The sequence below is a fragment of the Rhinopithecus bieti genome, unplaced genomic scaffold, assembly GCF_001698545.2.
Source record: "Rhinopithecus bieti isolate Rb0 unplaced genomic scaffold, ASM169854v2 scaffold_24154, whole genome shotgun sequence".
NCBI lineage: Eukaryota > Metazoa > Chordata > Mammalia > Primates > Cercopithecidae > Rhinopithecus > Rhinopithecus bieti.
Window position 1 is genome coordinate 379,505 of NW_016811115.1, and position 22,900 is coordinate 402,404.

Below are 22,900 nucleotides of genomic sequence, written 5' to 3' on the forward strand. Positions count from 1 at the left end.
ATAATGTATTATTTTATATAATAATATATATTAGAATATTTCCATACAGTGACATATGCATGAATTTTCACAATAGCATTATTTATAGTAGCCCCATACTGGAAACAATCCAAACACCTAAATGTATAAACAAAATGTGATCTATCATACAGTGGAGTACTATATAGCAATGACGAAAAGAATAAACTTCTGATACATGCTACAATATGAATGTAAAACATTATGCTAAGTGAAAGAAACCAGAAAGAGGAAACCACATATTTTATAATTTCATTTATATGAAATGCCCAAAAGGCAAATCTGTACAAAAGAACAGGTCAGAGGTTGCCTGGCACTTAGGATGGGAGAAGGAATTGGCCACAAATGGCCAGAAAAGATATTTTAGGGTGATACAATGCTAAAACTGGATTCTGGTAATGGTTGTATGACTCTGTTGCTAAAATCATTTGTACACTTAAAATGGGTGATTTTTTTTTTTTTTTTTTTTTTTTTTTTGCTTGTTTGAGACAGGGTCTCACTCTCTCCCAGACTGGAGTACAATGTCACCATCGTGGCTCACTGAGGCCTCAACCTCTTTGGCTCAAGTGATCCTCCCACCTCATCCTCCTGAGTTGCTGGGACCATAGGCGTAAGCCACCATGCTTGGCTATTTTTAAACGTTTTTTATAGAGGTAGGATCTCACTGTGTTGCCCAGTCTGATCTTGAACCCCTAGACTCAAGTGATCCTCTTGCTTCAGCCTCCCAAAGTTCTGGTATTATAGGCAGAACCTACTGAACCTGGACAAAGTGGGCATATATTTTATTGTATGTAGTTAATGCCCAAAAAAGTTGTTTAAAAGGTATATATTTCTAATGTTACATAATTTTTTACTATGAGCTTGAGAATCCCATATTAATCCAATTACCATTAGGGTTTGTTTTCTTCCAGCCCTAGTTTCAGGAACATGGTTGCTTTTCTTCTCAGCTCCTGTCCATTGTCTGCATGGAAGTAACCACTACACAAGATCTCAGGCAGGGGCAATCTGCTAGACATCTTTGATTTGTAAAATGATTATCGAGAGAATGAGAGTTTGTAGTGCTCTCTCTCCCAAGTTTACTTAGAAGTTTCCTTCTTAGTTTAGTTGTACATCCTGAGGTACATGCTGTTTCTTCAACTGATGAATACCATGAATTCCTTTACTTTCAGGGAAGACCCAAACTTCAATATACAAGAATTGATTTTTTCCCTCAGTTCAACCTCAAATCAATAACAAAACCATGAATTATAACTCGTATAACTCAGTTATAACTGAGAAGACTCTTTTCATCCCACAGGATATAGATATGTAAATAAACAATTATCATCAAGTAAGCAAGAGGAAATGTTCTGAAATTTCCGAGGAGGGAGCTGAGCAAAATTTTTCTAATAGTGGAGTATGGGACTGGGTAATGAAAATCAAAAGGGAGTTCCCAGCCAATGACTGGTGGAAAAGATTATTCTAAACAAAGGAGAGAACATGCATAAATGATTATTGAAATTGCTTTATTAAAAAAAGATGTCCAATAAATATTTGTTATAATGAAATGCACTTGGTGAACTGAAGCATTTAATGTAGCTGGGATGTGAGACATAATTGAAAGATTAATGGAAAAATAAAAATGATGTGTTGGAGTTAAGATACAAGAATATTGAGGATCTTGTATATCCTATTAAGGAATGCAGACTTTAGTCAATGTTCAAAATATAAAGGTTTTTAATTTTTGTTTTATTTTAAACATAAATGGCAATCAGTTTTGTATTATAAAAATATCACTTTAGGGGTTCTAAGCAAATTTTGGCATGGGAGAAACACGTGGCAAACTAAAGAGTTAGAAGGCTGTTGTATAGAATTCTGTAAAGACACTCCATATTTTTATAACCCAAATTAAACAACCAGAATTAATAAACAGGAGTGCAGACAATGGACACTATTATTTAAAAGTATATTGCATTTAGAATACATTATTTAAGAAACTGAAATTACCTATAGTGTGTTTAAGATGTTTCCATAATATTTTAGCACAAATTTTTATAAAAGGAATGGCTATATTATAGCCCTCAAATTTTATACCCATTGACAAAATGATGATAATTCTTACTATTTATTTGACATTCAAAATATAAAATTAAACATGGATTTACATACACACATATATGTATATAAACATGAATAATAGATAAATCTGAAAAATATAAAGATAAGAGTAAAGAAATGGACAGTAGAGTTATATAAGTACATTTAATAATAATGGATATTAGAAAATTGCTTAAAAATATACACATAAACATTCTCATCATAAAATGTAAGTATGTGAGATGATGTACATGTTAGTATACATTAAATATTCTCACACAGTTTGACTTTGCAAGATATAGAATATGTTTATTTCTGAAGGTTACACTTATCATTTAGTAATTATTATTTCTTGACATGTTTTGACTGTTGCATATCTGTCTTCCAGGAGCTTACAAAATATTGCTTGAGGTTAGGAAGAAAGAGTTCCTTTGAAGATAAAAGGGCATCTCCACTTCTGAACTCACTTTCTAATTTCATGTAAGCCATGTTAACATTCAATAATTGTTCAGGATGGACATTTCCTTTGGGTACATACATAGAAATAGAATTGAGGAATCATATAGTAGTTCTATTTTTCATTTTTTGAGAAATCTCTGTACTATTTTTCATAATGACTGCACCAGTTTACGTTCTCATCAATAGTGTACAAGGATTCCCTTTTTTCTACACCTTTGCCAACACTTGTTGTTTCTTGTCTTTTTAAAATGTTTATTCCAACATGTATAAGGTGATACCTCATTGTGGTTTTCATTTGCAATTCACCGATGATTAGTGATGTTGAACACATTTTTAAATGTCTACTGGATATTTTTCTGATGGCTTTGGGAACAGTATCTAGTCAAATCTCATTTCTAAAATTGAGTAATTTTTTTTTTTTTGCTATTTAGTTGTATGAGTTTTTATGTATTTTGAATATTAACACCTTATGAGATGTATGGTTTGCAAATGTTTTCTCCCATTCCATAAATTGTTTTTTCATTTTGTTGATTTTTTTTGTACATAAGATTTTTAGTTTGTTGTAGTCTCTTGTGCTTATTTTGCTTTTCTCGTCTGTATTTTGGTGTCTTATGCAAAAAAATCATTGCCAAGAACAAGGTCAAACAGCTTTCCTTCTATGTTTTCTTTTAGAAGTTTTAGAGTTTCAGGCCTTATGATTAGGTTTTAATTCATCTTGAGTCAATTTTGTGTATGGCATAAAATAAGCATCCAATTTCATTCTTTTGCATGTGGATATTTACATTTCTTAATACCATTCATTGAAAAGATTCTTATTTTCCCACTGTATATTCTTGATGCCATTTTCAAAGATTAGGTGACTATATATGTGTGGGCTTGTTTCTGGGCTCTTTATCCTCTTGTATTGGCCTAGGTGTCTGTTTCTATATCAGTATCACACTGTTTTGATTATTATAGGTATGTAATATAATTTGAAGTCAGATAGCATTATGTCTCCAACTTCTTTCTTTTTATTCAGAACTGCTTTGGCTATTTGGGGCCTTTTGTGAGCCCATACAAATTTTGTAATTTTGTCTATTTTGGTGAAAATACCGTGGAATTTTGATATGGATTGCATTGAATATGTAGAATGCTTTAGGCAGTATGGGCATTTTAACAGTATTAATTCTTATAATACATGAACACAGAATATCTTTTCATTTATTTGTGTCTCCGAGTTTTTAAAAAGCAGCTTTATTTTCAATACCTAAGCTAGCAAAACAACCTAGGTGGTCCATCAAAATATCCATAAATACATAGATGGATAAAAACAATGTAGTATATAATAAAATATTATTTAGGTATAAATAAGAAAGAAATCCTGCCATTTGTGACAACATGAGCAAAGCTGGAAGACATTATGCTAAATGAAATAAGCCAGATACAGAAAGACAATTACTGTATAATCTCACTTATGTTGTAATCTGAAATAGTCAAAATCATAGAAACAGAGAATAGAATGGTTGCTGCCAGGGTCCGAGGGGAGAAAGGAAAGTGGAGAAATGTGGGTCAAAGGTTATAAACTTTCATCTATTAGTCCCTCCTCACACTGCTATAAAGAAATACCTGAAACTGGGTAATTTATAAAGAAAAGAGGTTTAATTAGTTTACTATTCTGCAGGCTGTACAGGAAGCATAATGCTGGCATCTGCTCAGCTTCTGGGGAGGCCTCAGGAAGCTTTTAATCACTGTAGAAGGCGAAGGGGAAACAGGCAAGACTCACATGGCAGAAGGGGAAAAGGGTGAGGCAGTAGCACACACTTTTAAACACCCAGATCTCCTGAGAACTCTGTCATGAGTACAGCACTAGGGGGATGATGCTAAGCCATTAGAAACCATCCACATGATCCAATCACCTCCCACCAAGTCCTATTCCAACACTGGGGACTACAATTCGACGTGACATTTGGGTGGAGACACAGATCCAAACCATATCATTTCAGTTATAAAATGAATACATTCTGTGCATCTATGTACAGCATGACGACTACAGCTAATAATGTTGGATTGTATACTTGAAATTTGCTAAGAGTAAATCTTGAGCATTCTCACTACACACACACACACACAAGTAAACTATGTAAGATGATGAATATGTTAATTAGCTTCATTGTGGTAATCATTTCATAATGTGTATATGAAATCACCATGTTGCACACCTTACATATATACAATTTTAATTCGTCAATTATTCCTCAGCAAAGATGGAAAATAAAAGTAATTTTCCAAGGTGACCAAAGACTGTTGCCTACATGTGAATTTTTAGCATCTGACACTGCTTCTAAATTACATGATAGTTTGGACTACTGCTTCCTGCAAGATGAGCTAACTTTAGACCTCCATCTGTAAGAGACCTTTCCTTCTTTTCATGTGCCTTTGTTTAGAAAGTATCAGAACATTAATGTGGTTGAAAATGAGTGTAGGGATATCATATATGCCTACACATCATTTCTTCTATTGATCACAGAATATTCAACTTCTCTTGCCTTATCCCATCTTTTAGTCATTGTTATAGTTTTGCCAGTCATCTCTCTAACAAAACCACAACACTGGTAAAAATGTGGTAAAGATCAGAGAAGATTGGTGACTGAATACATCTATCTCATTCATGTTATTGGAAAACATCAGATTACATATCTCCTGACAACATGTTCCTTGAGGCAAGAGTGGATGTCATTTCCCCATCTTAGCAGGTCCAGGATCTGGCACATGCAGGGCGTATACAAAGCTCTCCCTGAAAGAATAAATGGTGATCCATCATATCATTTATATATGAAAGCATGCCATTTATTTTATGCAGACTAAATCAGTTCTTTACACACAATTGCAGTGTATTATTTTGATGCTATCCCCACAAATATTTAAATGTAACTTTGTAGTGCAATATATAGATAGAAAATAGGGACTAAAGGTCATTATTTCCTTTTGTTACCTGCCAATATTTTAGCTGAAGGCAAAGTTCTACAAATAAAAATGATTCATTTATATAGGTGAGTTAGTTTCTTAAAACCAAAAACAAAGTAGACTTTTTTCTGTAGAAGTGAAGTGCCCCAAAACATAAAATATTCCTTTTGATGTGGTGAGACTTTAATGATTTCTTTTGAATGAGATTTCTAAGTTTATGGTGGAATAGGCCATCAATAAGTTCTCTTACACACCAGAACTGTTAGTGTAGTGTCATGAGTAGTTACTTTAGTAAAAATTAACAACCAAGAATACTTTCTTTGTTTCTCACATCTCATTTTGTGCTCTACATTTCTCATTTTCATTTCAGCTTTCTTTTGGTTTCTTTTCTACTTTTTCCCCACATTTAAGTCTTAGTTTGTGTAAGAAATATGTATTAGACATGTTCTTGTCTGAGATGACACATGTCTTCATTCTGTTTGAAGTTCAAACCAATGCTGGCTTCTGGATTTGGATTATGAGCAAATGAATTGTTCTTACCTTCCAACAAAGATGTCTTGCAGCAGGGCTGCTCAGAACAAAACTGTGCTGTCTGCATTGTGCCTTTACATTTTATTGACTATTTCATTATGTATGGGGACATGTTCCACCTTTGTTAACCAGTCTGCTTACTCTTGCTAAATATCACATTCTTAAAAGGCTTTTGGAATGGAAAATAACCTAACACTCTGTTGAGATTTGTGACTGTCATCCTTCTAGTTAGAATTACTCACAGATCGTGCAACAGTAGCAGTGACGCATCTGTAATAGCTGTCAGCCAGGATGGTCATTAAGCGCTGTCTGCAGTCGAGTCCTGTGCCAGATGGCACCTCAGGAACATTAGACAGAGCATTTGAAGCTGCCAAGATTCATTCCGTGCCCTTTTAACTTAGGACCGGTGGAAAAATAAAATAAAGCAAAAATACTTCTGAGAGTAAAATTCCTACCAGTAGCTTTCTAGCCTTCGGCTTTTTTGTTTATATACAAAGACAAATCAGTCTTCATATTTAGAAATGAATATTTCCTATTAACGTATATGTATATATCATATATAACATTGCTTAGATATGTATATATCATATACAACACTGCTTAATTTTCTAAAATGTGTTGCTCATAATGATACTGTACTTAAAATGGTGATTTTTTCCCTGTGTTTTGTGGCATGTTATCAGATCCTTCAGCCAACATTTCTGATAATTTTTCAAAATAGTTTTTCTCTTTTCTTTTATATCTGAAAATTGTTTCATGCATGAATTTGAAAACTATTTTTTACTAGTATGCAATTAATGATTTCAGGACCATTTATTGTATATACAATTCTCATGTTTTTGAAATTCCATATGGATTACACTAAATTGCCTGATATATGAAAATTTCTTTTTTGGGCTATTAATTGTGAGTCAAAACATATGTTCTTTTCACACTAGTGCCACACTGTTTTATTCTTATTTTATTAAAATACATTTGTAATTAGGTAGTAACAACAATTCTTTCTTTTTCATAATAAGAATTTTAGCTTTATCTACGTATGATTCCCACAAATATAGTTTTGCATTATTTTGTCAAGTTCTTTAAGAACGTATCCTGTTGGAATAGTGATAGATATTACAACAAATGTGCATGCTGATTTTGTGATAGTTCAAGAAAACAAAGAAACTTTTTAATTGGTAAATAATTATTTCACAATTTAGATTTTTGTCTCCCTGAAAACAAATTCTCTTTGTAAATATGTAAATATATTTAATTTAATAGATGCAACAGAGCCGGGCATGGTGGCTCGCGCCTGTAATCCCAGCAATTTGGGAGGTGGGTGGATCACCTGATGCAGTCTGGTTAATATGGTGAAATCTCGTCTTTACTAAAAATACAAAAAATTATCTGGGCATGGTGGCTTGTGCCTGTAATCCCAGCTACTAGGGAGGCTGAGGCAGGAGAATCACTTGAACCCAGGAGGCGGAGCTTGCAGTGAGCTGAGATTGTGCCATTGCACTCCAGCCTGGGCAACAAGAACGAAACTCCATCTCAAAAAAAAAAAAAAAAAAAAAAAGGTGCAACAGTAGAATATATCTGTTGCCTAACAATTACTCTAGTACAAATATCATAAAGGAAATCTAACCAAGAAGAGTTCACCTACTCCATGCTACTCTCAACCCTCCTTTTCTAATAAAAAGACACATACTATAAGATTAGGACTGCAATGACTTTACAAAATAGCTCACTGAGTCCTTGAGAGGATACTACTTCAGGTTTAAAGATATTTTAGGATTTTCTATAAGGAATTTCAGAAGGTGGTGGTGGTACGGGGTTGGAATCATTGAGAAATAAATTGGTTGGGGAGCTGTGATGATTTGAAGGGAAGCTTAATAAAAATGGTTTTGGAGGGAGCAAACACCTGAGGTCAAAGAAGATGGATTGCATGTCGATCTCAAAGGTGACTGTTTCCTGGTAAAGGGTCTAAATGCCTAGTAGCAATTCCTTTGAGACTCACAAGAAATTTCAAGATAATAAATAGTTTTTGAACAAATTAATAGATTAATTACTTTCACTTATCCTCCAATTTCTTTCTAAAATTACTGCAGATCCTCTTCACCTAGACTTTCCATGGTGGTAACCAAGGAGAGAGTGAAGGGATAGCATAGTAAGGTGAAGGGACAATGATCTCCTCTTACTCATTACTTTCAGGGGAATGGAGTCTTATTCAAAGTTTCAGGTAGTGACTAAGTGTAGGGAAAGGTAACCCAAAAGGGAACTAGCAGAATTCCCAGGCTTTTCATAGAGAGAGGTATTTTGTGTGTTTTTTTTTTTTTCAAATCATATAGCAAATACTTTTAGACTTGTTATGTGCCAAGTACTCTGAGTGCTAGGGATGGAGCCAAAAGGAAAATTTACAACAGTAGATGACCTCATGGAATTAATATACTAGAGGAGAGAGAACTAAAATAATCAAAATTAAGAGAAAATACATAATGCATCACCTGAAAATTGATATGGGAAGAAATAAAACAGCAGCAAGGAATAAGAAATGCTGATAAAGTAAGAGAAAATGAGGTCAGAGAGGGAGCAGGGTGCCAGATCACTTAGCAAATAACTATGGGTTTTATTCTGAGTGAGTCGTAAACTCACTGGAAAGTTTTGGGCAGGAAAGTGTCATGATCTGAATTTTGTTTCTAAAATGATTCCTCTTACTGCTTAGTTAAAAATATACAGTAGAAGGCAGGGAGGAATCAGGAAATTGATTAGGAAGCAATTGCAGCAATCCAAGCAAGAGATGTTGAACATGTCAGATCAGGCTGTAAGCAGTGGAGGTGGTGGATAATCTCAGAATTTGAATGTTCCCAAAGCAGAGCAAACAAGATTTAGTTAAATATTACATATGAGGTGTATATATGAAGCTATTACTCTACAGCAATAGAATTGGAAGTAACTGAGATGGCAGAAACCTAAAAAGCAACAGATTCGTCTGGACATAGCAGAATTCAGGAGATTAGTTTTGGACAAATTATAGTTGAGCTCTCCATTAGATATTTAAGTAGAGATTTTGCGCAGACAGCTTGGATATCTGAATCTGATTTAGTTGGAGAGATCTTGGATGGAAACATAAATCTGGGAGTTATTATATAGAAAGTATTTAAAGCCATGACATGGGATGAAATCACCAAAGGAGTGACTGTAGATACAAGTATGGGCTGAGGAATGAGCCAGTGATACTACGATATGAGCTTTGAGGATGAAGTAGAATCCACAAAAGAAGCTGAGGAGGAACATCATTGGCTTAGGAAAAAGACCTACAGAGTGAGGCATCAAGGAAGCTAAGTGAAGGATCAGAATGGATAGTCTGTACCAAGTGGCACTGATAGGCAAGTGAGATGAGGGCTGAGAATTTGCATCAGTAGTAGCAGTGTGGAGAGCACTAACACCCTGGCTAAGAACATTGTTAGTAGCATGGTGGGTGTCAGAGATAATGGGAGGAGAACATTGAAAATAGTTGTTATATACAATGGTTTTAAAGGGTTTTGCTATGAGGTAGTACCTGGAGTGGAAAGTGGGGCTAAAAAGAGCTTTATGACTTTGTTTGTTCTTAATTGTTTGCTTTTAAGGTAGGAGAAATAACACATTTTATGTCAATCTGATGGTCCCGTGTAGAAGAAAAAGTTGAAGATGTGCAGAGCAGGGTAGAGGGGAATTGCCTGAGTCCTATGTAGGTTAGAAGAGATGAACTCTACTGCCAAAGTAGAATTTAGTAAACAGTAGGAATTATAAGCCCATATATTTAAGCCACTATTTGAGCCTTGAAAAGGGAGAGAATAAATTTAAATATGTTAAATAGACTAGGATTTTATTTTGTAGCTTGATTTTTAGTCATTAGAGACATTTTACTGCATTTCCTTTAATTTAGTGCAATTTTCATCAGATTTTATATCAGCACAATGCTCAATTCATAAGTTCAATTTACAACCTATCCAAATTTTGTGCTTGTTGTGGAGCTGTTTCCATATCATGGCAACAGATGGAAAATAGATTCTATGTGGAAGAGGAGAAGGCTTCATTTATCGGTAAAGTAGAAAGTAGAATTATCCCCTGAGAAATAGTGAAACCATGTGAAAAATTGGGATCCAAATCTAAATAAGTACTCTGTGCTCTAAGTACCGAGATGCTATAAAGATGTCATCCCAGCTCCACCATATGGAGATTTCCTTCTCACTCTTTATATGTTCATATAGTTCCAGACAATTAGATGTGCAAAATGATAGTCTACCTCACCACAGTCATAGTGATTAGACAAGAGGAGAACCTTCACCCAAGTTGAATCAATGTTGCTTTCTTGAGAATTAGAAAATTACACCCCAGTATTAACTGATTTCTTAAATGACAAAAAAACATGGAATAGCTGTGTTTTATGTTTGCTGGACTGGCATAAAAAGAAATTGGCCCCCCAAAATCTGGAATATTACAGAACTATTTAGAAAAGCAAAGATGAAAGATGTAGAGAGCACTGAGATTCCTATGGCTGCTCATTAGCATATTTAAGCACATTTCTCAATCCTGACCTAGTGTTCCACAGAATGTTCCACATCCTCACTGGACTAAGAAGGGAGAAGAATACTGGAGCTAAGGGGTCAACACACTTACGTAGAGGGACACTGTACAATAACACTGACATGGGAGATGTCATGGGGTGTGTGGATAGGAAGTCAAATTTCTATTATGCTCAAGTTTAGAAAAGAACTTTCAGTCAAGAGGTTGAGAACATAAGGGATTTTCAGAGAGCACAGTAAGGACAGTCAAAAAACAGCTAACAGAGATTAATCAGAAAGGGGTAGCACAGCGTAGGATTGCAGGTGGTTGCTGGATTAGACAAAGGGAATACAGGTTGGCATTTTGGGACGTGAATGATGGTAAGACTAGATGGACATGGAGTTATTAACTGTACAGTAGAACTGTGATAATTTTGCACTACTCTAAGAATCTGACAAGACATTGCTATGATGTATAATATTGTCAAAACTTGTCTCCTTTGGTTGCCTAAAAAAAGACCAGCCCTCTTAGCCTCATTCACATTCGCTTTCTAATTTCTGAAGAAACTAGCCTTGAATGCAGGGACCAATGAATGTTTGTCTCAGTTTCAAAGGATGGGAGGGCTGAGCTCCAGGAATGAGTTGCTCTCCTGTAATGTCTGTGACTCTTCTCTAATGATGTTATTAAGACGTTAAACTAAATGCCTAAAAATGAGTGCAGCTTTATTTAATCCACATTCTGAAAATCTTTCACCTATAAACCAGTAGAAGGTAGAAGAAACTGCAACTGGTGTCATTGCTTTTGCTAGTAAATTTACTATAGTAAATTGCCTAAAAATGAGTGCAGCTTTATTTAATCCACATTCTGAAAATCTTTCACCTATAAACCAGTAGAAGGTAGAAGAAACTGCAACTGGTGTCATTGCTTTTGCTAGTAAATTTACTATAGTAAATTGCCTAAAAATGAGTGCAGCTTTATTTAATCCACATTCTGAAAATCTTTCACCTATAAACCAGTAGAAGGTAGAAGAAACTGCAACTGGTGTCATTGCTTTTGCTAGTAAATTTACTATAGTAAATTGCCTAAAAATGAGTGCAGCTTTATTTAATCCACATTCTGAAAATCTTTCACCTATAAACCAGTAGAAGGTAGAAGAAACTGCAACTGGTGTCATTGCTTTTGCTAGTAAATTTACTATAGTAAATTGCCTAAAAATGAGTGCAGCTTTATTTAATCCACATTCTGAAAATCTTTCACCTATAAACCAGTAGAAGGTAGAAGAAACTGCAACTGGTGTCATTGCTTTTGCTAGTAAATTTACTATAGTAAATTGCCTAAAAATGAGTGCAGCTTTATTTAATCCACATTCTGAAAATCTTTCACCTATAAACCAGTAGAAGGTAGAAGAAACTGCAACTGGTGTCATTGCTTTTGCTAGTAAATTTACTATAGTAAATTGCCTAAAAATGAGTGCAGCTTTATTTAATCCACATTCTGAAAATCTTTCACCTATAAACCAGTAGAAGGTAGAAGAAACTGCAACTGGTGTCATTGCTTTTGCTAGTAAATTTACTATAAGGAATAATTTTTTTCCAATTTTAGAGCTCAGTATTAAATACTAGGATGAACCATGGGAATAAACAAGGGAGAAACAAAGTAGACTTTCTATAAATTAAGTTTGCCCTGTAAATCATCCTCAGTAATTACACTAGGGCAATCGATTTAGAATTTAATTAATTATTCAATATTTTAATTTAAGGTCAAGTTTTGGACAATATGGTTGTGGAACAAAGAGAAGTTGGTTTAACTTTGAACTTTGCCTCCTAGGCTATGGTAAATTACAGGAGCCATAGAGACTCTCAATGTCATCATTTGTTAAAGAAGGTCATTTTCTATTTCACAGATTTTTTCCTGCAATTCATTATTCAGTACATATAATATACCTCACAAAAAAGTCAGCCCAGAATAACCCTTGATTAAATACTTGGTCCCTGCCCTCATTTCTTAAGCAGCAGCCGGTGGTCATGGGCACCATATAGCTACTTCATCATGGGTGGGGCTGACTGTTGCCATGCTCATACTACTTAGTGGCCAATTAGTTTTTGAAGCAACAAGTTCTTAAAGACCTATTTATTTAAATTCTCTGTATTTATAATGTTTGAGAGACAGATAATAATACTAAAAAATAAATATTTTTTATCACAGTCAAAACTGTTTCCCAAAATTCAGTCTTTGTTCTTCCCCATGAACATAATAGCAGGAACATGCTATTATGTCTAGTCTTCTTAAAATATTCTGAAGCCTAGCAATTCTCTTTTGGTGGACACAATTCAACCTGTTAATTATATACTTCTTGTTATTGCCATTATTTAAAATATTTTTCTAACATGCTAGCATTCAAATATATCTTAGCTTTTTGAATTTGTTATGAAAAGAAAATAATTTGAGATTATGGTCACAGATATTTATGAATGGGGAATTAAAAGACATGACTAATGTAATTGGCAAGAGATTTGCCTTACTTTCTCACAAGTGGAAAAAGCCATGGTTGCTGCTCTTAAATTAACTTAGTTCATTATTAAAATCAGGTAAAATAACCAAATCATGTTTCCCTCTCATTTTGCAATGCTCACTGATGTTTTACAAATTGAAAACTCTACCTTTTCATTCATTTGCTGTATGAATTAACAAGATTCAAAGGAGTTTAAAGCCTAGGAAAAAGGTCAATATACTCCAGGGAAAAGTGAAGGTTATTATTTTATGCTATTTTACTGTAGCACTGTAATTTACCACTTAAGCAATCCAGATGGAATATTGATACAGCTGGGTGAGACAAAGTCAACAGCAGGCCTACTTAATCTCTTAATAGGGACTTTCTCAATCTTAACCTTATTATTAGGATTTAGGCTTTTCCGTAACACTTTTGACAAAGTATTCTTTAAGTTTTATATATTTTCTGAGCTTATTCCATTACTGAAAAAATTTGATCCATGCCTTATTCATTGATGAGATTTTTAACTAATCACAATTGCCAATAACTAAGATTGTAACTTTATTTTTGCATTCATAAATTACACTTAATTAACTGTTATATTTCTACAACTAAGGTTTGAGAGAAAAATATAAAATTACTCATCTTAGTAATGATGACAGAAATTGAGCTATCAAAACAGTAAGATAATCTGATTTCTATCTCAAAGAAAAATGTCTAGAGAAATCAATTAAGAAAAATTAACATTTAAAAACTTTGTTATAAGGCTAATGACTTGTTTTATATTTGAATTTTAAAGCCAGTAGTATAAAGGATGACTCACAGGTTGGAAAATGGTTTGTGCCATTTCCAACTCAAATTGGCACCAAAACAAATCTGCTAAAATTGTTAAAATTTGGATTATTACCTCTTAAAAATCTTTGTAAATTGATTCATAGACGAGATACCTTCTTTGTTAGAACTACTTGGAAGAGTTTTTGCTATTAGATATTATAATACTTATGGATAATTATGACCAGGTTATTATTACGTTTTGGGCTGATTACAAAATATTAGTAGCTGGTACTTTTTTTCTAATATTATCATGATTCATTGAAGTGTCATTCATAATGTAAAAATACATTAAATAAACTGTTGGCAAACTACATAATATAATGAAAACGTTATAGTAAGGTAGTAGATATAAGTTTACCACATAGGGCATTGACAAGAAAATAAACCTAGTAAGTAATAGGATTATACGTTTAATGGCTTCAACAGAGTGGCTTTTTGAGAAGACAATTGTCAAGAGCGTCCATCTGAAGAGAGTTCACCAACAGGCATTGTGTGAGCAACAAGGCTCTTTATTTCACTTGGGTGCAAGTGGGCTGAGTCTGAAAAGAGAGTCAGCAAAGGGAGATGGGGTGGGGGAGTTTTATAGGACTAGGGTAAGCAGTGGAAAGTTACAGTTAAAGGTGGTTATCTATGGTTAGCAGAGGAGGGGGTCACAAGGTGCATGGTGGGGAGATCATAACTTCAGAAGAAGAATGTCATGAGGTCGATGGATCAGTTGGGGCAGGGCAGGAACAAGTCGTAATGGAATGTGGTAAGGCTGGTCAATCAGTTACGACAGGAGCTGGTGGCTCCACTTCTTTTGTAGTTTTAGGTTGCCCCAGACTTCTTGGCTCCTGCAGGCCATCTGGACATATATGTTCAGGTCACAGGCTGAGCTTCAGCTCAGAGGCCTGATGACAATCACATTGGGAAAACATCTTAAAATGTACCAAGAGACATTTGGTTGAGAGACAATAGGATTTAATCCATAGGATGGTAGGACATTGTGATTAAAAGGAGAAAAAAGTCTATAATATGAAATAATACCTAGGATTCCCAAAAGGGCAGATATTATAGCTAATAGACTACAGTGTTCTGTGTTTCCAATGATACTACATTCAATGATGACAAAAGAAAAAAAATATGGACCTGAAGTCCTTTTCATACTTACCAAATTATTGATTTTAAGAGTAATTAGTATCGAGAAACTCTGCTCAATCTCTTGAAACTGAAGCTAAAATGTAATAATTTAATCAGATTGTATTTTAAACTTTCAATTAGTAATAAAGGCATTTCTGAGAAAGACTATTATACAAACTAAAANGGAATAATTTTTTTCCAATTTTAGAGCTCAGTATTAAATACTAGGATGAACCATGGGAATAAACAAGGGAGAAACAAAGTAGACTTTCTATAAATTAAGTTTGCCCTGTAAATCATCCTCAGTAATTACACTAGGGCAATCGATTTAGAATTTAATTAATTATTCAATATTTTAATTTAAGGTCAAGTTTTGGACAATATGGTTGTGGAACAAAGAGAAGTTGGTTTAACTTTGAACTTTGCCTCCTAGGCTATGGTAAATTACAGGAGCCATAGAGACTCTCAATGTCATCATTTGTTAAAGAAGGTCATTTTCTATTTCACAGATTTTTTCCTGCAATTCATTATTCAGTACATATAATATACCTCACAAAAAAGTCAGCCCAGAATAACCCTTGATTAAATACTTGGTCCCTGCCCTCATTTCTTAAGCAGCAGCCGGTGGTCATGGGCACCATATAGCTACTTCATCATGGGTGGGGCTGACTGTTGCCATGCTCATACTACTTAGTGGCCAATTAGTTTTGAAGCAACAAGTTCTTAAAGACCTATTTATTTAAATTCTCTGTATTTATAATGTTTGAGAGACAGATAATAATACTAAAAAATAAATATTTTTTATCACAGTCAAAACTGTTTCCCAAAATTCAGTCTTTGTTCTTCCCCATGAACATAATAGCAGGAACATGCTATTATGTCTAGTCTTCTTAAAATATTCTGAAGCCTAGCAATTCTCTTTTGGTGGACACAATTCAACCTGTTAATTATATACTTCTTGTTATTGCCATTATTTAAAATATTTTCTAACATGCTAGCATTCAAATATATCTTAGCTTTTGAATTTGTTATGAAAAGAAAATAATTTGAGATTATGGTCACAGATATTTATGAATGGGGAATTAAAAGACATGACTAATGTAATTGGCAAGAGATTTGCCTTACTTTCTCACAAGTGGAAAAGCCATGGTTGCTGCTCTTAAATTAACTTAGTTCATTATTAAAATCAGGTAAAATAACCAAATCATGTTTCCCTCTCATTTTGCAATGCTCACTGATGTTTTACAAATTGAAAACTCTACCTTTTCATTCATTTGCTGTATGAATTAACAAGATTCAAAGGAGTTTAAAGCCTAGGAAAAGGTCAATATACTCCAGGGAAAAGTGAAGGTTATTATTTTATGCTATTTTACTGTAGCACTGTAATTTACCACTTAAGCAATCCAGATGGAATATTGATACAGCTGGGTGAGACAAAGTCAACAGCAGGCCTACTTAATCTCTTAATAGGGACTTTCTCAATCTTAACCTTATTATTAGGATTTAGGCTTTTCCGTAACACTTTTGACAAAGTATTCTTTAAGTTTTATATATTTTCTGAGCTTATTCCATTACTGAAAAAATTTGATCCATGCCTTATTCATTGATGAGATTTTAACTAATCACAATTGCCAATAACTAAGATTGTAACTTTATTTTGCATTCATAAATTACACTTAATTAACTGTTATATTTCTACAACTAAGGTTTGAGAGAAAATATAAAATTACTCATCTTAGTAATGATGACAGAAATTGAGCTATCAAAACAGTAAGATAATCTGATTTCTATCTCAAAGAAAATGTCTAGAGAAATCAATTAAGAAAATTAACATTTAAAACTTTGTTATAAGGCTAATGACTTGTTTTATATTTGAATTTTAAAGCCAGTAGTATAAAGGATGACTCACAGGTTGGAAAATGGTTTGTGCCATTTCCAACTCAAATTGGCACCAAAACAAATCTGCTAAAATTGTTAAAATTTGGATTATTACCTCTTAAAATCTTTGTAAATTGATTCATAGACGAGATACCTTCTTTGTTAGAACTACTTGGAAGAGTTTTGCTATTAGATATTATAATACTTATGGATAATTATGACCAGGTTATTATTACGTTTTGGGCTGATTACAAAATATTAGTAGCTGGTACTTTTTTTCTAATATTATCATGATTCATTGAAGTGTCATTCATAATGTAAAATACATTAAATAAACTGTTGGCAAACTACATAATATAATGAAAACGTTATAGTAAGGTAGTAGATATAAGTTTACCACATAGGGCATTGACAAGAAAATAAACCTAGTAAGTAATAGGATTATACGTTTAATGGCTTCAACAGAGTGGCTTTTGAGAAGACAATTGTCAAGAGCGTCCATCTGAAGAGAGTTCACCAACAGGCATTGTGTGAGCAACAAGGCTCTTTATTTCACTTGGGTGCAAGTGGGCTGAGTCTGAAAAGAGAGTCAGCAAAGGGAGATGGGGTGGGGAGTTTTATAGGACTAGGGTAAGCAGTGGAAAGTTACAGTTAAAGGTGGTTATCTATGGTTAGCAGAGGAGGGGTCACAAGGTGCATGGTGGGGAGATCATAACTTCAGAAGAAGAATGTCATGAGGTCGATGGATCAGTTGGGGCAGGGCAGGAACAAGTCGTAATGGAATGTGGTAAGGCTGGTCAATCAGTTACGACAGGAGCTGGTGGCTCCACTTCTTTTGTAGTTTTAGGTTGCCCCAGACTTCTTGGCTCCTGCAGGCCATCTGGACATATATGTTCAGGTCACAGGCTGAGCTTCAGCTCAGAGGCCTGATGACAATCACATTGGGAAAACATCTTAAAATGTACCAAGAGACATTTGGTTGAGAGACAATAGGATTTAATCCATAGGATGGTAGGACATTGTGATTAAAAGGAGAAAAAAGTCTATAATATGAAATAATACCTAGGATTCCCAAAAGGGCAGATATTATAGCTAATAGACTACAGTGTTCTGTGTTTCCAATGATACTACATTCAATGATGACAAAAGAAAAAAAATATGGACCTGAAGTCCTTTTCATACTTACCAAATTATTGATTTTAAGAGTAATTAGTATCGAGAAACTCTGCTCAATCTCTTGAAACTGAAGCTAAAATGTAATAATTTAATCAGATTGTATTTTAAACTTTCAATTAGTAATAAAGGCATTTCTGAGAAAGACTATTATACAAACTAAAATTAAACACAATTCGATAAGTCAAAACATGAGATCTATATCACAAACGCTACAGATTTTATTTCCAGTTAAATCAGATATGCCATACATTGCTTGTGTACTAAATATTGCACTTTGACATCAACTGACTTATATGGAAAACAACATATGATGTTGTTGTCATCATATGATGATGTTGTTGAAAACATATGATGTTCAGTAGTCATGATTTTCAATAAAAAATTATTAAAGTTAGAAATGTAAATAAGCCTGTATGCAGCATGGTCCTTTGTATGAGAAAGAAATCATCCAGGGTAGGTCAAATTCTGGAATGTCTTTCAGACCTCTAATGCCTGCCTGCACTGTTAGGCATTTTCTTGCGTCATCTTTTACCTTTAAATAAAAGCCCTATGTGAGTATACCCTGTAAGTCTAGTGAGTACTTTCAAACATCTGAAGTAAGGAAAACAATCTAGCTGCACACTGGAAGAACTGAGAAATTTACATTTTAACTCATGCTAGATGTCACAACCAAGATTCTTATTTAATTGTTTTGGGGTGTGGCCTGAATTACAGGAGGTTTAGAAGCTTCAGAGGTAATTCTAATATGGTGCTTATAGTTGGGAACCACTGAACTGAACAAAGATTAGGCATGTCCACAGGAAAATATTCAGAGTAATTAGTAAAGCATGGTATTTGGTATAGCTGGGACAGCAGACTGTTTCCTATTTCAGCCTCTCTGAAAAGCAGAAAACCCTGAGTCTCTGGGTCAGATCAGGAGACATCCCAAAGCGGTGTTTTCTTTTGTTTGTTTTGTGTGATTGTTACAGAATACACCATCTGAGACAAATCTGGCTCTTGGATATTACCAGTGGATAAATAGCTGTCAGTGCTATAGAAAATTGTATACATAGAATTTGTTTCAGAGTTTTTGATCATGAACAATGTTGTTTTACATGGAAAAGGAATCCACACTCTGGGAAGCTTCATGAATGAAGTGCACAGCATCTCAAGACTGTTGAAGTGGATGTTATTAAAGAGATGGCTTATACCATTTTCTCATTCTAATCAATACCCCCAATAAAGGATTTCTTGCTTTAAAAGCCTAAGAATCAATTTTGCCAAATTGGATTGGTCTCACAAGGAAATGGAAGGAACCGAAAATTAGCCGCAGTCCTAAAGTCTAAGGTAGAGTACAGCAAGCTCTATGGGGGGTCATTTTTTTTATGTCTGCTCTAAAGTTTTATGTTTTTATGTTCTTTTCCTTTTTCCATAATTTAAATACAAATGGCAATTTGATGATGAACATTTTTTAACTTTTTATCTGTTGTACGATAAAAATTGTTAATCGCTTGTACAGTATTTAAAGATCCATCATTGTTTGGAACATTATTTGGCTTTGGTTTTAAACAATTAATAAGCTGAAAACATAAGGTTTGTTCATGGTCGCAATTATTTTTCCCAATGTCCATAAAATAAGTCAATATAGGGTTATCTGCTTTATATTCAGGAAAAATTTCCACTTTAAATATTTCTTTAAAATAATTATTTCCATAGAAGCATTGGTATTTTTCCCCCTTGGGTACATACTTCTTTTATATTTAAAAAGCCTTGTTTTAAATGTCTCCCTTTACTTGTAAAATAAATTAACAGGGAACAATTATAAGCACCAAGTAATGGAAAAAGTAAAGTTCTTAGAGGGAGAAATAAGGACAGTAAACACCTTACCAGGCAATCCATGGTCTGATTTCTTGGCTAGAGTTTAAATCTACTTTTTGACACTTAAAATCTTATTTTTCTACCCTGGAATAAGAAAGCAAAAAGCCAAAATGGTTTTCATATAAAATTTTATCTTTGGATTTCTTGGAGGTAGCGCATAAACAAATATGATTCATTAGGAGAAAAAATATACTTTTCAAAATAGAAAATATTATTTAATTTAATTTATTTTATTATTTACCATGCAATACTATCTAGGTTGAGACAAAACTTTACTATGAACAGCTCTAGCCTAATTTCAGGGGTAACCATATGGGAAGAACATTTAGTAATATACTTACTTGTAAAAGAAAAGCCATATGCATTATGTGGGTACTTGGTGTCCATAGCCTACAGCAATCTCTTGGTCTAGATCCATAATGAACAATGAAATCAGGAATTGATTTCTGCCGCTGACTCTTGGATGACATTTATAATTTGCTACTGCTTGTTGTTACATTATATCTCAGTTTTCTAATTAGACTTTACAATCTTTAAGAACATGAAATGTTGTTCACTTTTCACTTTCCATAAATACCTAGAGCACTGTCTAAGTCTGCCAATTTAATTATTCCTGTAGTCTGAAGCTGCCCTAAAGTAGTTGAAATCTAGCCAAAAGGTCACAGATGTTTAGTCTTGGAAAAGACCTTGAGAGACACTCCTGTTCATATGCCTGATTTGGCACACTGAATAATTTTTTGTTTTCAGGCAGATGGCATCTGGGCTTACATGTATTTCTACTCTAAAAAGCAATGAATGAATATTCTCTGTTTTCACCTGAAGACTTATAGGATTTCCTGTTTTACCGGGCAACATAACCCTAGTTAGACCTTATCCTCTGCCTTCCACATTTTGTTACATTCCATCTTCCATAAACTTCTATTCTAAATTTACTTCTGTTCTCAATATATACACCATCCATGACCATTTTCTTGGTGATCAGGATGAATCAATAAAATAAATATAGAAGGATATCACTTAGATTTAATAACAGTTATGGCACAGGCCCAGTCTTATCAGATTGGGGGCAATAAACAAATCAGTGCCAGCTACATTTAACTTTATGGTCATATTGGTACACACCAAGTAAATATCAGTCTTAAAAATATACAGTCTCATAGAAAACATGAGAGTTAAAGAGAATCAACTCTGAAGACTGTATTTGTTTCCTAAGGCTGCTGTAACAAATTATCACATACTTGACAACAAAAACAAACTGAAATGTATTATCTCCAGTTCTGGAGGCCAGAAGTCCTTAATCAAGGTGTTGGCAGGGATTAATTCCCTCTGGAGACTCTAAAGGAGAATCTATTCCATGCTTTTATTTTAACTTCTGCCTGCAACTCTTAATGATCCTTGGTTAAGTGATTCATACTTTCAATGTCAGCCACACACTTTACATGGATTTTTCTGTGTGTGTCCAATTTCCCTCTTTTTTTGTTCCCTTAAAAGGACACCAGTAAAAGCCTACCCTAAATTGAAGATAATCTCAAATTGAGATTCTTAACTTAATTACATCTGGAAACTCTAATTTCAAATGAGGTCACATTCATGGATGGTGGGGTTTAGAACTTGGACATTTTATCTTGTGGGACGCTATTCAACCCACTACAAAGAACATATATCCTGGGTGTTTTACATACAGCCAAATCTTATATCTTAATTTTATTTGATAAGGCAAATATTATTCACTCTGTTTTTCTTATGTGAACTCTAAAGCTTAAAGAAATGGAGTGCCCATTGTGTTAGACTGCATTGCCATAAAAGAATCCCTGAACTTGGGTAATTTATAAAGAGAGAAGATTTATTTTGGCTCACAGTTCTACAGGCTGCACAGGAAGTATGGCACTGGCATCTGTTCCTTGTGAGGGTACAGAAAGCTTATAATTATGGCACAAGATGAAGGGGAGCAGGCACATCACATATTGAGAGCAGGAGAGAGAGAAGTGGGAGAGGAAGTGACACGCTCTTTTAGATAACCAGATCTCATGTTAATTCAGTACAAGCATGTACTCACTATAAGAAGGAGGGCACCAAGCCATTCATGAGGGATCTGCCCCCATGATCCAAACACCTCCTACCAGGCCCAACATACAAAACTGGAGATTACATTTCAAGATGAGATTCATAGGGGACAACCATCCAAACCACATCATTCCATCCTTGGCCCTGGAAATCTCACATCCTTCTTACAAAGCAAAATACCATCATGCCTTCCCAACAGTCTCCAAATGTCTTAAATCATTCCAGCATTAACTTAAAGTCCAAAGTCTTATTTGAGGTGCAAAGTAAGTTCCTTCCATTTATGAGCCTGTAAAATAAAAAATAAGCTATTCATTTCCAAGATACAATAATGACATAAGAATTGGGTAAAATTCTGGTATGGTTTGGCTGTTTCTCCATCCAAATCTTATCTTAAATTGTAGCTCCCATAATTCCCACATGTTATGGTGGGACCTCATAGGAGATAATTAAATCATGGGGAAGTTTCCCCCATACTATTCTTGTGGTGGTGAATAAGTCTCACGAGATCTGATGGTTTTATAAGGAGAAATTTGTTTTGTTTGATTCTCATTCTCTTTTTTGCAGCCACCATGTAAGAAGTGCCTTTCACTTTCACCTTCTGACATGATTGTGAGGCCTCCCTAGCCATGTGGAACTGAAAGTCCATTACACCTCATTCTTTTGTTAATGGACCAGTCTCTGGGTTGTTTTTTGTTTGTTTGTTTGTTTGTTTTTATTAGCAGCATGAAAACAGACTAATAGAGTAAATGGGTACAATAGAGTGAACTACTGAACACTACTGAAAAGATAATCAAAAATGTGGAAGCAACTTTGGAACTGAGTAACAGACAGAGGTTGAAACAGTTTGGAGAGCTTAGAAGATGACAGGAAAATGAGGGATAGTTTGCAGCACCCTAGAGACTTGTTGAATGGCTTTGATCAAAATCC